This window comes from Passer montanus, unplaced genomic scaffold (genome assembly GCF_014805655.1).
Source record: "Passer montanus isolate IOZ18808 unplaced genomic scaffold, ASM1480565v1 scaffold8, whole genome shotgun sequence".
Taxonomy (NCBI): domain Eukaryota; kingdom Metazoa; phylum Chordata; class Aves; order Passeriformes; family Passeridae; genus Passer; species Passer montanus.
In genome coordinates, this window is record NW_024373256.1 from 2,094,841 (window position 1) to 2,108,582 (window position 13,742).

Below are 13,742 nucleotides of genomic sequence, written 5' to 3' on the forward strand. Positions count from 1 at the left end.
GAATGAACCACCCTCACAACACAAGACTGCTTCCCTTTTCTCTCTTTCACACCAAATCCAGCCATTTTTACACAACAGCACAGGAAAAATACTCCAAGTCTCTTAAGCTTTGCAACTAATAACAACCCAACCCTGGATCACTTCTGGAGCTGATTAAATGCAACACAGAGCTGTCAAAGTCTAAAAAAACAGAGCAAAGAGCCTTCATTCCCTCCCAATTACAGCCCACTAGGAAAGCAGGCACTTGGTTTTGGAGAAACCAGAGGAAGAACTCCTTTGGAAGCTTTTCTAAGGCTGGAGGAGCACTTTGGAAAAACAACCCCAGAGCAAACACAGGAGAGAACAACTGGGTAGAGAGAAACCAGCAATTTACACACTGCCAGGAAATTAAATATTTCACTTGTTGTTCTGTAACAGACTCAAAACCCATCAATCCATCAACGCTGAGGGATTCTTCACTTTCCTATCTTCACTCCTGAAAACCAAGGCCTTCAATGAGACATTAAGGTTTGTTTTTTCCTTTTCTTGATGGACATGTTTTCATCTTACTCTACTCATAGCCCATAAAAAGCAATTTATTCTAAAGCTAGATAAACAGCCAGGGGGTGGCAGGATGGGAAGCTGATGGGGCTGGTGCTGCCCCAGCAATGCAGCTGCACCAATAACTCAGTGGGACCGACCCTCACCCAAGAGCTCTGCTCTGTCCCTGCTTTACCCACTCTGCTCCCTCACCACACAATGGAAGCCTTCTCCTGGATTATTCCAAATCTTCCAGCACCACAATTTATCATTAAACAGATCAAAAAGGCAAACACCCCAACTGCATAAAAGAGGAACAGTTTCTAACATAATCTAACAAATTCTTACACAGAAAGTTTAGATTTCTTTTTTCCAGAGACATCAGTGAATTAACTTCTCACAACAAACCACAAGGAAGCACAATGCACTTGCAACTTCAGCAAAAATGTGAGTTTGTATTTTCAACAGCAGAGTTGCAAAGAAAGCAGAAAGTGAGACCAGTTGATTAAAGCTGTTTCTGGTTAGCAGGAAAAAGCCTGAGCAGATTTCTGTGGAAGTTAAACAGTTCAGTCCTGGGGAGCCCTCCTCACTTTTGCTCTTGGTCCCTACAAGGCATTTTCTCTATTTTGAAGCATCTGACATCTCCAATCCAAAGCAAAGAGATGTGCAGACAAGAAGGTGAAGCTTACCTGTGTTAGCAGGGGGAACCTGGAGGGAAACACCCCGTGCCCTCCTATTCCAGCAATTCCATTACACAAATAATGAATTCTCCTGGTGCTTTCCTACACCCAACGTGCAGACAGAAGTAATTCTTGCCTGAACTCATCTCTCTCACAAGAGATGAAGCTCAGTCAATGAAATCTGCACGAGGAAACATCTTTAACTTGCTGAGACTGACACAGAAGCAAGGCCAAGCCACAGAGTCCTTCACAAACTCAGCTGAAAGCAAACAGCCCCACAAATCCACCTACAGACAGGCTTTCAGCAGAATCCATTCACACCTCTGGAATGCAAAACTCCAAGCAGGATTTGTCTGCACTGATAAAATGCCCTTTGTATCAGCCTGAAGGTAAATATCTGCACAGCCCAGCTAAGCATGCACAGGAAATATATGAAAAGCTTTTAATATCAAGTGTGAAAATTAACATTAAGCATCAGGAGTTCAGCAGACATTTGCATAAAATTTTAATTAACAGTATTACAGACAACATATATCCTTAGATTAGACATTTACTGTAAGTCACATGCACGAAAAGGGAGGTTTGGAAAATAGTTATTAATTCAGCCAGTCTGTGATCTGAATCTGCAGAACATTAATCTGCATAAAAATATCCCAGCCTTGCTGCCTCTCCTCTCGGGGGGAACACAGAGATCTGCTCTCCCTGCCACCAGGCTGCAGTGACAGGGGCAGGAGATGCTCAGGGACTTGCATTCCAGGATAAATCAGGGAATTCTTGCCAATCTGCCACGATCAGGCTCAGAGAGGCTGCTGACTGAGGAACCTGACAGATACTGACACCACACCTGCACACACAACCCCAGTCCCAACCAGAAGTCAGCTCCTATTTATGGCAAAGAAAAAGGATTCCCATTGTCTGACGCTGAATTCACATCCTGCTTTTCCTGGGATAGCTCGTTGTGTGTCTAAATCCAAGCCCACTGTGTTTTAGGAAGTCTCATTTTCCACAAACAGCTCAGAAATTTGAAAAAACCCAAGCACAAACCTTCATATAAAAATCAGGAATATAATGCAGAAAAAAGCCATTTTTCTTATACTAAATCCACACTGCTAGACAGATTTTAAAACTTAACTAATTCTCTGCTTTTTATCCCCCTTCATAAATTATTCTCAGTGAACAACTGGCTGACCAGAGGGTACCATTACCCTGCTCAGAATAAAATATCCAACTGCAATCCCAAAACCAAACAGGAAAAGGGGCAACTGTGCATCGTGGCCACTTGGAGGAGAGGACTGAGAGGACAGAAGACACTTGGCACTACACAGAAAAGCCAACAAGCAGAACACTTATTAGCTCTCTTTTGCTGTTCTACAGCAGAGAAAACAGCAATTCATGGGAATAAAACAGCAAAATGAAGAGCCTGAAATTCCCATCAATGCCCTTCCTCAACCTTCAACATTATTTAGGAAACGAGTTACAAATACAGATTGGCAAAGGGTTTGGAGAACAGGGTTAACTCCAGATGAAAGGTTTCAGTTCCATTTTTCACAGCTTAAATGCTTGTCTTCAGTGTAATTTCTGAGGAGAGGAAATGGTTCAAAATTCAAAGTTTTGGAAGCTTTCCACTCCCTTTTACAAATGGGAGAACAAGGTCAGCTTTCACAGACAGCAGGTGGCCAAATTATTTCTTTATTTAAAGAGTTAATGCTGAAAGATAATTCTCCTTCAAATTTATGCATATTCATGAGTGCCAAGGTTTGATTCTGCACTGGTTTTACAGCCCTGTCTCAGCCTCACTGGGGGAAAGGAGCTCCAGCTTGAGCAGACTTTTAGCTGTAAAAGAGACTTACAGACACAAATCTGGTTCTGTTTTCTCCATACCACCTTTTGTTCATTCTTGTCTCTTAAATTCCCAGCATTTGAGCTCCATGGGGAGCTCATTTCTCAGAGTGGATGGGAAGGGGAGCGAGGAGCAAATCTCCAACCTGCCTCACACAGCAGCACCACCTGCCACGTCCTTGTGGGACCTGCCAAGCCAGGTGGGGCTTTGTCACCCCCAGCTCCACTGGCCTTTGTGGGGCTTTGTCACCCCCAGCTCCACCAGCATTTGTGGGGCTTTGTCACCCCCAGCTCCCCTGGCCTTTGTGGGGCTGTCACCCCCAGCTCCACTAGCATTTGTGGGGTTTTGTCATCCCCAACTCCCCTGGCCTTTATGGGGTTTTGTTACCCCCAGCTCCACCAGCATTTGTGGGGTTTTGTCACCCCCAGCTCCACTGGCCTTTGTGGGGTTTTGTCATCCCCAGCTCCACTGGCCTTTGTGGGGTTTTGTCACCCCCAGCTCCACCAGCATTTGTGGGGCTTTGTCACCCCCAGCTCTCTTGGGCTTTGTGGGGTTTTGTCACTTCCACCTTCCCTGGCCTTTGTGGAGTTTTGTCACTGGCCCTTATGGGGCTTTGTCACCCCCAGCTGCACTGGCTCTCGTGGAGTTTTGTCACCCCCAGCTCCCTGGCCTTTGTGGGGTTTTGTCCCTGGCTCTTTGGAGTTTTGTCACCCCCAGCTCCCTGGCCTTTGTGGGGCTGTCACCCCCAGCTCCACCAGCATTTGTGGGGTTTTGTCACCCCCAGCTCCCCTGGCCTTTGTTGAGTTTTGTCACCCCTGGCTACACCAGCATTTGTGGGGTTTTGTGCCCCCCAGTTCCCCTGGCCTTTGTGGGGTTTTGTCACCCTCAGGTGTACTGGCCTTTGTGGGGTTTTGTCCCTGGCCCTTTGGGGTTTTGTCATTCCCAGCTCCATCAGCCTTTGTGGGGTTTTGTCCCTGGCCCTTTGGGGTTTTGTCATTCCCAGCTCCATCAGCCTTTGTGGGGTTTTGTCCCTGGCCCTTTGGGGTTTTGTCATTCCCAGCTCCATCAGCCTTTGTGGGGTTTTGTCCCTGGCCCTCTGGGGTTTTGTCACCCCAGGTGCACTGGCCCTTGCAGCTGGAATCAGGGACAGGGGGCTGTAAAAGTGCTCTGAAGGGCTGGGAGAGGGGCCAGCTCTGCCAGACCTGCAATCACCACTCACGACCCAAATCCGACCTGCACCAGGATCTAATTTTAGGATTACAAGCTTTGACAACAGCTCTTTAAAAATAACACATTCCTCCTTCTCCAGCCAGGTCAAGTGTCACCCACGGTGCCACCTGCACTGTGGGCAGGTTTGCAGGTTTGATGTGGGTTTTTTGTACTTGTTCACTTACTAATTTTTTTATAATATTTAATTTTGTTTCAGAGGTTATTGATCAATCTAAATTGGCTGACTGGTTTTCTGTGATAAGACTAAAAGACTCCACATAATATTAAGACTAAATTTAAAACTAGTATTTAAGACTAAATACTTTGGAGAAATAGAACTATGAAAGATGCATTGTAGTAGGACCCACAGGGGGTAATTTTAGATGATTTGCTTTAAGGCATCTACAGCATGGTGTGGCTAAAGCTGATAGACCAAGAAACACTTAAAATGTATTGTAATTAACAAATAGTTGGCTTCTGATTGTGATGGTGTGAATTTTAGCACCTGTATTGTCTCACCCTTCTCACAAGACTGAAAATGCAATAAAAGTTTTTAAAATACCTCTCAGTTACCCCATCTCTGGGTCAGGAGAAGGGTATTGTCTGGCATGGGCACATCTCAGTTTATTCTGCATGCTGCAGGTGTGCAGTAAATATCAGAATATTGCACAATTACACACCAGTGTGAGGTCAGGCCATTACACACCAAAGCAGAAATGCCAAATGCAAATTAATCCAACAGGGCAGTGAAAACACCTCCCCAAAGGAATTTGTTCTCTGGGGATTACCTGTTTCAAGGAAAGCACTTCATCTGTTTTCTCACAAATTGAGTAGGAAAAAAAAAAAAAGACCACCCAATGTGTGCCTTGACTGAAAGGTAACAATCTGAAATAAATTCAGCTTACAAAGTATACTTGAATTGTATTTTCACCACCCAATGTGTGCCTTGACTGAAAGGTAACAATCTGAAATAAATTCAGCTTACCAAGTACACTGGAATTGTATTTTCAACTGAATTAAGGGCAGTAGGAGACTTCTCTCCTTTCACATTTTCCTTTTGGAAGGGAAGAGGATATCCAAAATTCTTGCCAGAGGATGTGCCTCAGAATCTATTTCTAATTAGAAAAGTCCAGCCTTGTCACTTAGGCTGTTATGGGGGGACAGGCACCTGCTCAGGCCCTCACAGATCAGCTTGAACACAGGAGGAATTGCAAAAAATACAAGAGCACAAAATGTCAGCTCTCTTCTTTAAACCCCAGTGTTTTCCCATAGAACTGTAATTTTTAAAATTCATATTCACCTAGCTGTGTGCTCATGTATCAGACTCCATATTTTGGGGATGTATTTTGGGAAGATACCTGCTACTGAAAATTACCCGATGATTTCATTACCTAAACTGATTTTTCACCTTTATTAATATGAAGCAAACGTCACCAAGTGCAGTTTCTCCCATCCTCCTACACACATCAGATATGAAACCACATTAAGACACTCAGCAGGCCAGAGGCAAATGCTCACCCTGACAAAGATTAGGGGGGAAAAACAGCTTAACTCTCTGTTACTACTGGTGGAAGCTGAAGGATTAATACTTTTATTTTATGACATGGATTTCTAAGGAAAAGGATTGTTCAAGAAGTACAAGATGCCAAGAAATACCTGTCCACACATCCAAAAACTATTTTTTCCATTTTAATTAAGTGTGCTTCCTGCCAGCACAAACTACAAGCCTGCAAAGAAAACAGAGATTGATTTAATATCTGACTTACATTCATCAATGTCCATTCATGGCATAAAATTTCAAGTGCCTTCCCTCACAGCCACCAGATTTTGCACAATCATCTTGAAAAGTCACCACAATGTCTTAATTCAAACATCAGATTGCTTTAAACCTCAGAAATTCAGGTACAGGAGCTGTCTGCTCATGAGATTGGAGTTGAGGAGAAAATCCTTCCCTGGGAGGGTGGGGAGGCCCTGGCACAGATTCCCAGAGAAGCAGTGGCTGCCCCTGGATCCCTGGAAGTGTTCCAGGCCAGGCTGGACAGGGCTTGGAGCAGCCTGGGACAGTGGGAGGTGTCCCTGCCTTGGCAGGGGTGGCACTGGATGAGCTTTAAGGTCCCTTCCAACCCAACCCATTCTGGGATTCTGTGAATAAACTGTTGTAAGATTGCAAAGTAGGAAACACATCCCAAAATCCTCCCTGCAGGAAGGTTCTGGCCCAAGCCCAGGGCTCCAGAGCAGGATCTGAGCCCAGCAGTCAGGTCAGAGGAGCAGGGAGGATGGGATTGTGCAGCTCCTGCCTCTCCAACACAGCCACAAGTGGAACAGCTCCCCACACACCGGGGCAGGCAGGGGACAGGCAGGGCTGGGGCTGCCCACAGACCATGTCACCCAAGCAATTAAAGCCAAGGTCACTCTAATTACTCTAAAGAACACCCCAAGTTAGGGGAGCACCAGGCATTTCAACAGCAGGCTCCAGTTACAGCTCACCGGGCAAAGCTGCACCTGGGAAGCTCAAACTGGAGCTGAAGGTGATGGTTCAGCTTTGGGACTTGGTTCAGGGGACTGCAGGACTGCAGCCTGGGGGTCTGGGAAATCTCCTTTTCCTGCCTAGGCACAAAGCAATTCCACATTCCAGGAGGAAATTTGGTCCTTCACTCTCCAAATTACCACAATTCATAAAACCTTAGCCCTTTTCCCACCCCAATTTTAGCTCTGTCAACACCAAATGTTCAGCTTTCCCTCTGACTCCTCCTATCTCCAATCTTTTCATCCTGCACACACCACAGTTTCCAAAATCCTTCCCAAACCAACCCACCTCTTCTCCCTCTTCCTCTCAGACCTGTCTGACATGTCCAGCTCCACCACCTTGGCAGGAGCAATTCCAGAGGAGAGGTCCCAGCTGTGCCACCTGGAACTCTACACTGGATTCTGGCTCCCAGGAAACAGAACTCAAGAATAATGAATAATATAAAAATAATTCTCTTTGGTCAACTTCTGTGATGCCCCAGTTCCTGATTCTGAGCTGTACTTTTAAGTTCAGCTTTGATGGAAGTGAATCACTTAAAGATTTTTTTTTAAATATCAGCACATTTGACAGAAGGATTTTGTCTCTTTTTTCTGCTTCAGACTTTCCAATTCCTTCATTCATGCACAAAAAAGAGTCATGCTTGATCAACAATAAAAATATTTGTTATTACTTTATTATTATTTTGTTGATTTTTGTAGAATTAAGAAGAAAATGTGGTTTGAACATGCCAGTGAATCCCACATTCTCCTATGCAGATATATAGAAATTTTCAGCTGTCAGCATAACAATTCCTCAAGTTTTCTGAATCCATCCTCCAGCAGTAAAATTCTACCTACTCTTTTATCTATTCTGGATATTTAGACGGAAAATTATTTGAGTGGGAGGCAGCTTGTTCGTTTCAAAGAGGATGACAAAGACTTGTTACTCAAAAGCATCTGTGCCTGTTCCTTCATTAAAGGTCATTTTCTTCCAGTCAGCTCTTGCAGAGAACATCTTCTACCCCTCAGCTTTGATACCCTGCAGGCAGCAACTGGATCATGGCCTTGGGACTCCAGATATCTCCTAAGGAGCCCACATGGAAAAGGCAAACCCCACCTCTGTTTCCAAAGCAGCTGATTGTGGCTTGGGATATACTGAATAAACTGCAATAAATCCCTGGAGCAGCACTGCTCCTCCCTGTCCCTCCCAGAGCTGCCTGGTGATTATTGTTCCGACCATTGTTTTCATGCAAGTCATTAAAAACATTCCCTCGTTAGATTTAGAAGCAGAACACAAAAGTGGCTTAAAAACTCACTAACTCCATTTTCTCTCTTTTTTTTTTTAAGCTTTCCACCTAGTCCAAATGCACAGAAGAAATTCTGGCCCATTAACATCCATCAGAGAGCAGTAATGAATTAATCAATATTGCTCCAGTCCGTGGGCACGGCCTCGTGCTGAATCATTTGGTAACTACATCTGCAGCAGCTCACACAGCCCTCCCCACAGCCAGCTCCCTGAAGAGGGAAAAATGAGTGTACTGAGATCTCCCTCAGCTCTGCTGCCCCTCTCCACACCAGGATTCCCAGAGCCACCAAATCCTCCTGGAGCTGCTCCCCCTGGCCATGGCCCTCCTTTGCCAAGCCACCTGCAGGCTTGCAAGGAGCTTTCAGTGCTCTTTCTTTCTAGAAATGATACAAGGATTTGGTTTTTCCCTGCTTTTTCATGTACAATGCAAGTATGTTAAGACTTAAATTGATTATTTGCAAAAAAAAAAACCCCAAAACAAAACAACAAAACCCCCCCACCCACCAGGTTACTGCAATCACCCTGAACTGTAATTTTATTTTTGTGTCCATTTCCAGACAAACTTAAGTTTTCCTAACAGTGAAAGTTCTATGCATAAGAAAAGCTAAAAAGCTACCAAAATCAGCCAGTCTTAAAAGAAAATAATTATCAAGTAACATGGAAGTTTAGCTGCCAAAAAAAAAAACCCATACCTGTGGCTGGAGTACAACAGTATTAAGTTACTGCTCTCACAACAAAGGAAAAGGAATCTATTCCTGAAAAAAAAAAATAAATCAGCCTTAATGATATAAACAAAATTATCCTTAAAAGTAGATTGGAAAGGGCTCTGCCTGCTCTGCCTTGCCCAGGGATGCCAAGGCTGGTGGGCTCTGCAGTTTTCCATCTCTCCTTCTGTTTACACTCCCAGTTCTAATGGTATCTCTAATTAACCCCGGGAATAACTGGGTTTGTTAAGGTAGCCCTTGTAGAGCAAGCACAGCTAACTGAGGTCTCAGCACTCTGCTGCCTTAACACAGATGATGTCTCACAACACACACTCACACATGTGTCTACATATCCTCAACTCCCACGGCTTAATTCAATTAATACTATTAAATCTTTAATGCTTGCCTTCAAAGGCTTCTTTTTAATTTTTAATAGCTCTCATAGGTGAGCACGAATGTTTTAAGTCTTTCTGCTATATTTTAAATAAACTCCTCTTTTCTTGCCACTTTGATGTTTGTCTTTCTGACAAACCTCTGCTCTGTGAAGCTGTTGTGACTTTGTTTTGTGTGCAAGGATGACATTACAAGCTCCAAACGATATGTTAATCACCGAGCTGGAATCTGGGATTTTTTTAATTCCTCTCACCTGCCCTCTGGGCTGGGAGTTGGCACCAGAACAGCTTTCATCAAAACAATGAAACCCAGGAGGAGAGAAGAGGCAACTGGAGGAAGGGAGCTCTGATTTGCATCTGTTTAGCATGGAAGCGGCAGGCGGGGCTAAATTCTCTTTTACTCGGCTTTCCCATGAAGGCAGAGAATGCCAAAGTCACCGTGTTTTATTTAAATAGTTAAAATAGGAGTTTTGACAAAAGACTGGTCAAGCTGGATGGAAGAATAAGCCCTGTGGCATCTAAAGGCACATCCATTTCACACGTGTGATGGGCACTGAATGGGTTTTTAATTCTCTCCTCTCACTTCAAATTACCTTGAGACCCTTCCCACCTTGCCCTGAGACCCGTTTCTAAATTTTGAATTTGTGTGACAAGAGATAAAGCTTAGACAGCACATTTCAGGCCTTTTAATAAAGCATAAACTACAACAAGAAATTAAAAAGGAGAAAAAAAAACAGCACAGACTTTCCTCCTCCTTTAAAGTTTATTTTTCTTCTGAATGAGAAAAAGAAAACCTTTCTTAAAATAAAACTAAAAATCAGCATTTCCAGGGACAGGAAAAGGCACTATAGCATTATATACACTATCCAAGCTGACACAAAAAAGAAGAGATTAAAAGCCTGGCTGGAAGCCAAGGCATCCAGACACAATTTTGCACAGAGCATAGAGAACAAAAGTGCTCCTGCATTCAGGATGTTGGAGCGTGTTTCCTGCACTCACACCTGAAAGCAAACAGCCCTAAAAAACCAGGGATCCCAGTCAGCCCCAGCCCAGCAGGTCCCTCACCCCTCAGGGTGAGAGATGTGCTCACACTCTGCTTGATCCACACCATCTCGTGCAGAACACACCCACCCCACAAAGCAAATTAAAAACAGAATAAAAAAGACAAGCTACAAAACTCTCCTGCTGTTCCTCACTCCTCAACATTTCAGCAGAGCTCCCACCACGCAGAGCACTCCCCAAAATTCCAAATCTCCAGCCATAAAGCACGTGCTGACTTTTAAAGCCCATGTAAATGCTCCTGGAGGCATCCTATGGTCGTATTATGATGAAATTAAATCTACACGGCCACTGTTGGTTGGCAGACAGACACCAAAATGGCAATTGCAGCACTCAGTGTGCTTAAAGCAGCAGGCCAGGCAAAAGGAGATTATTCACTAGGTAGCCAAACGTAAAAAAGAGCCAGACATTTCAGTCTGTCTGTGTCTCACAAAGGGGTCAGCGATTTGTAAATTTTAAACACAACACTTAAGCAGTTTTGCAGACTAAAAATCCTTTGATGATTTACCTCAGTGCTTCTCTGCAATAAACCAGTCTACAAGTGATTTTGCTGTACTCGAGCTTTTATACTTCAGCTTCTCTACAAGAATTCTGAAAGCCAGTCCAACCAATTATAAACATTCCTGGATTTTACTTCCTTATTTAAGCTTCCCAAGAGAACCAGTAAACATATAAACATAAATATCTTTCAGAGGAGTCACCCAAGTACCAATAAATTCTTCAGAAAGCAGCAGCTTTGCTAAAAAGTATGAAATACCACGATCATAGCCTGGTGCAAGGACAGTCATGCTGTTCTTCTAAGCAGCAGATAGAAATTTCTGCCTTAAAAATATAGATAAATTGGAAATATTCTCAAAAATTACAGTATTAAATATTGATTTCTGATCCGTATTTGTATACTCCTAAGAAAAGTAGTCTGTGTCACCTATGCTGTTTATCTGAAAACATTCCAACAGAGGCATTATCTCGACTTTCTGAGAAACTCTTCTAAATTGGTAGACAAAGTTTAACTTCATGAACTCTGCTCAACAACAGCAGCAAAATATAGTAACACTTCTCATAGGTAATAAGCATTCCATCTGTAAAAAAAAAAATCACTGCAAGCAGCAGAACACTGCAAGAAGCAATCAAACCCCTGCAATAAGGCAGGATGGGCTCAGAAGGCAAATATTTCATTAGATAATACAACAGAGGGGAGCTTGTGCTTTCCCATGGTCATTAGAGAAAGAGGTTTTCATCAAATAATTAAATACCTGGGCAGGGGCATTTTAAAGATGCATCAGATCTTCCCTGGATGTGAATATTGAGGGTAATGCCTGATCAGGAACCTCTAACCAGACATTACCAGTCACAATCCAGCAATGGCACAAAATGGGAGGGTGTTTCACTGATTAATGAAGTGAATAATTAAAAATATTCAAGTTCTGTTTTTCAACTAACAGTTGAAGTGCTTTCCTTTACGTGCACCATGTGGCAGAGCACACTGTGCTTGACCATCCCCACCAGAGAACAGGCATGTTAGAACAGCTCTGCAGATAAGGATTAATTAATGATCTTCAATTCTGGCTGATTTCATAGGTTAGAGCAAACATCTCTGCCTTACTGCTGTTGTCACAAGCCTCATCCCTGTCCAAACAGAGCTGAAAGTCAGTAGAAAAGCAGCTTCAGCAGCAACTGGGTCAACAGATTTGGCTGAAGAAATCCTCATCACTAAAAAGAAAGAAATAAATAAAAATCAGCATGACAAAACTGAGGTGATGCTTGGGGTCTGCTCATCCCCACGAGGAACCTCCTGGGAGCAGAATTCCCACCTAGAGGGAAACGTGTCTGAGGGATTCTTTTGTGCTGCCATCTCAGGGGAGGAAGTTACCTTAAAAAAGACTTTGTTTGGTCTCTCCCTGAGGAATATCAGAAATGTCTGTGCCACTTGTTTCACTGGGGTTTGTCCCACTAAGGTTTTACTTGTGAACTGCACAGCTCTTACACCAGTGAGAAATTTACTCAGGCAATTACTCCCAGTGGACTCAGAAGAACTGTGTGAGAAAGAAGCTTTGCCAACCTAAAGGTTGCACAATCAGGGGGGAAAAAAAAGTTCAACCAAACCAGGGAGGGGGATAAATTGCAACTGACAAAAACTACAATCAAGAAATAGCTGCTGACAGATTGTTATTTAAGTACAAGGAAGTGATTTAAACAGGAGCAGTTGTAATAAGATTATACGATTCTCTATTAAGATTCTTAAAATGTCTTTGTTCTAGCAAAGCTCTGAAAGACCATTGCCCTTGCAAAGGTTCAGAAACTACTAAATTGATGTTAAGTCTAGAAATTAATATGATTTGGGAGAATAAAGATAAAAATGTAAAAGAACATCATTAGTACCCTGTCAGCCGTGCTGGTATTTTTCCCTAGCAGGGGTACCACGTGTGTTGTAGCATTTCTTGGTGGCAAAACTCAAACCCATCCATCAGAAGTAGGGAGCTTGCTCTGCCTGGGCTTCTGCTTTTAAATAATGAAAACTCCCAGGTGGATTTTAGAAGCCATCACATTATGTAAGTGACATCTCCAGAAGGGCAGGGAGTCTCTATGAGGTTATACAGGAGAGAGATTAAATCAGTGTCTGGCTGCTGAATTTTAGCCATGACCCCCAGACTCCACCATGTATCTTAAGTAATTTGTTCTAAAACTCCAGCCCCCAAAATCTGCCATAACTCCTGCAATACTGAAAAACAAACAAGGCAAGGGAGTCTTCAGATTTCTGTCTGGTAGGGTGAACATAAAACATCTCTAACTAAGGTGTCTGGCATGGTTTTAAACTCATAAGCAGCTTTGAACTTTCAAAAAAATAATTTATGACTTAATTTGTACAAGTATTGTTCACTGAGTGCTGCATTCTGAGAAACAAAAAGGCCTCAAAGAGCCAGGTCTGTCCCAAGCCTGCAGAAGCAGCACAGGGGCTTTCTCCTGCCTGGGCCACCCTCCAAACCCTCCTGGACCTCATGAGCATTTGGGATTTATTGTATGGTGACACGAGAGGCTCAGGCACTGCAAACAACATGGCTAAAACAGCTCTGGGAGGAGAGGCAGGAGCAGGGGGGAAGGAAAGGCAGGAGAAGGAGCAGGGTGGAAGGAAATGAAGGAGCAGGAACAGGGTGGAAGGAAAGGCAGGAGAAGGAGCAGGGTGGAAGGAAAGGCAGGAGAAGGAGCAGGGTCGAAGGAAAGGCAGGAGAAAGGTGGAAGGAAACTGCAGAGGTCTCATGCACAAATTTCAGCTAATTACTTGAGGCAGCTCAGGGAGCTCCACTCCTGATGGTGGAAGGAAAACTGCGCCTTGAAAACAATTTGTATGGATCACGACAACAAAACAAGAGTGTGTTGAGACTCCTTCAAACTTCCTCCAATCACCTCGAGCACAAAACACAGATAAGGGGAGCCTCCAAGGTGGAGCTGCAGCCAGGCCTGGGCTGGGGCTGGTTTCACCCAGTCGCAGAGCAGAGGCAGCTGCACTCCCACTGCCAGTGGGGACCTGTC

The 13,742-nt window shown here is 43.8% G+C and overlaps 1 protein-coding gene across 3 annotated transcripts in view; it reads right to left on the minus strand.

The window, feature by feature from the left end:
* Positions 1-11,924, minus strand: part of EPN2 (epsin 2) — a 37,607-nt gene extending 25,683 nt beyond the window's left edge. For 2 of the 3 annotated variants that reach the window (XM_039731883.1, XM_039731881.1), the window contains exon 1: positions 11,818-11,924. The gene's annotated coding sequence lies outside the window, so the exon portion shown is untranslated. Of the gene's footprint in view, positions 1-8,751; positions 8,815-11,817 lie in introns of those variants that run through there. The other variant, XM_039731882.1, reaches the window with a different exon arrangement.
* Positions 11,925-13,742: the final 1,818 nt, after the last annotated feature.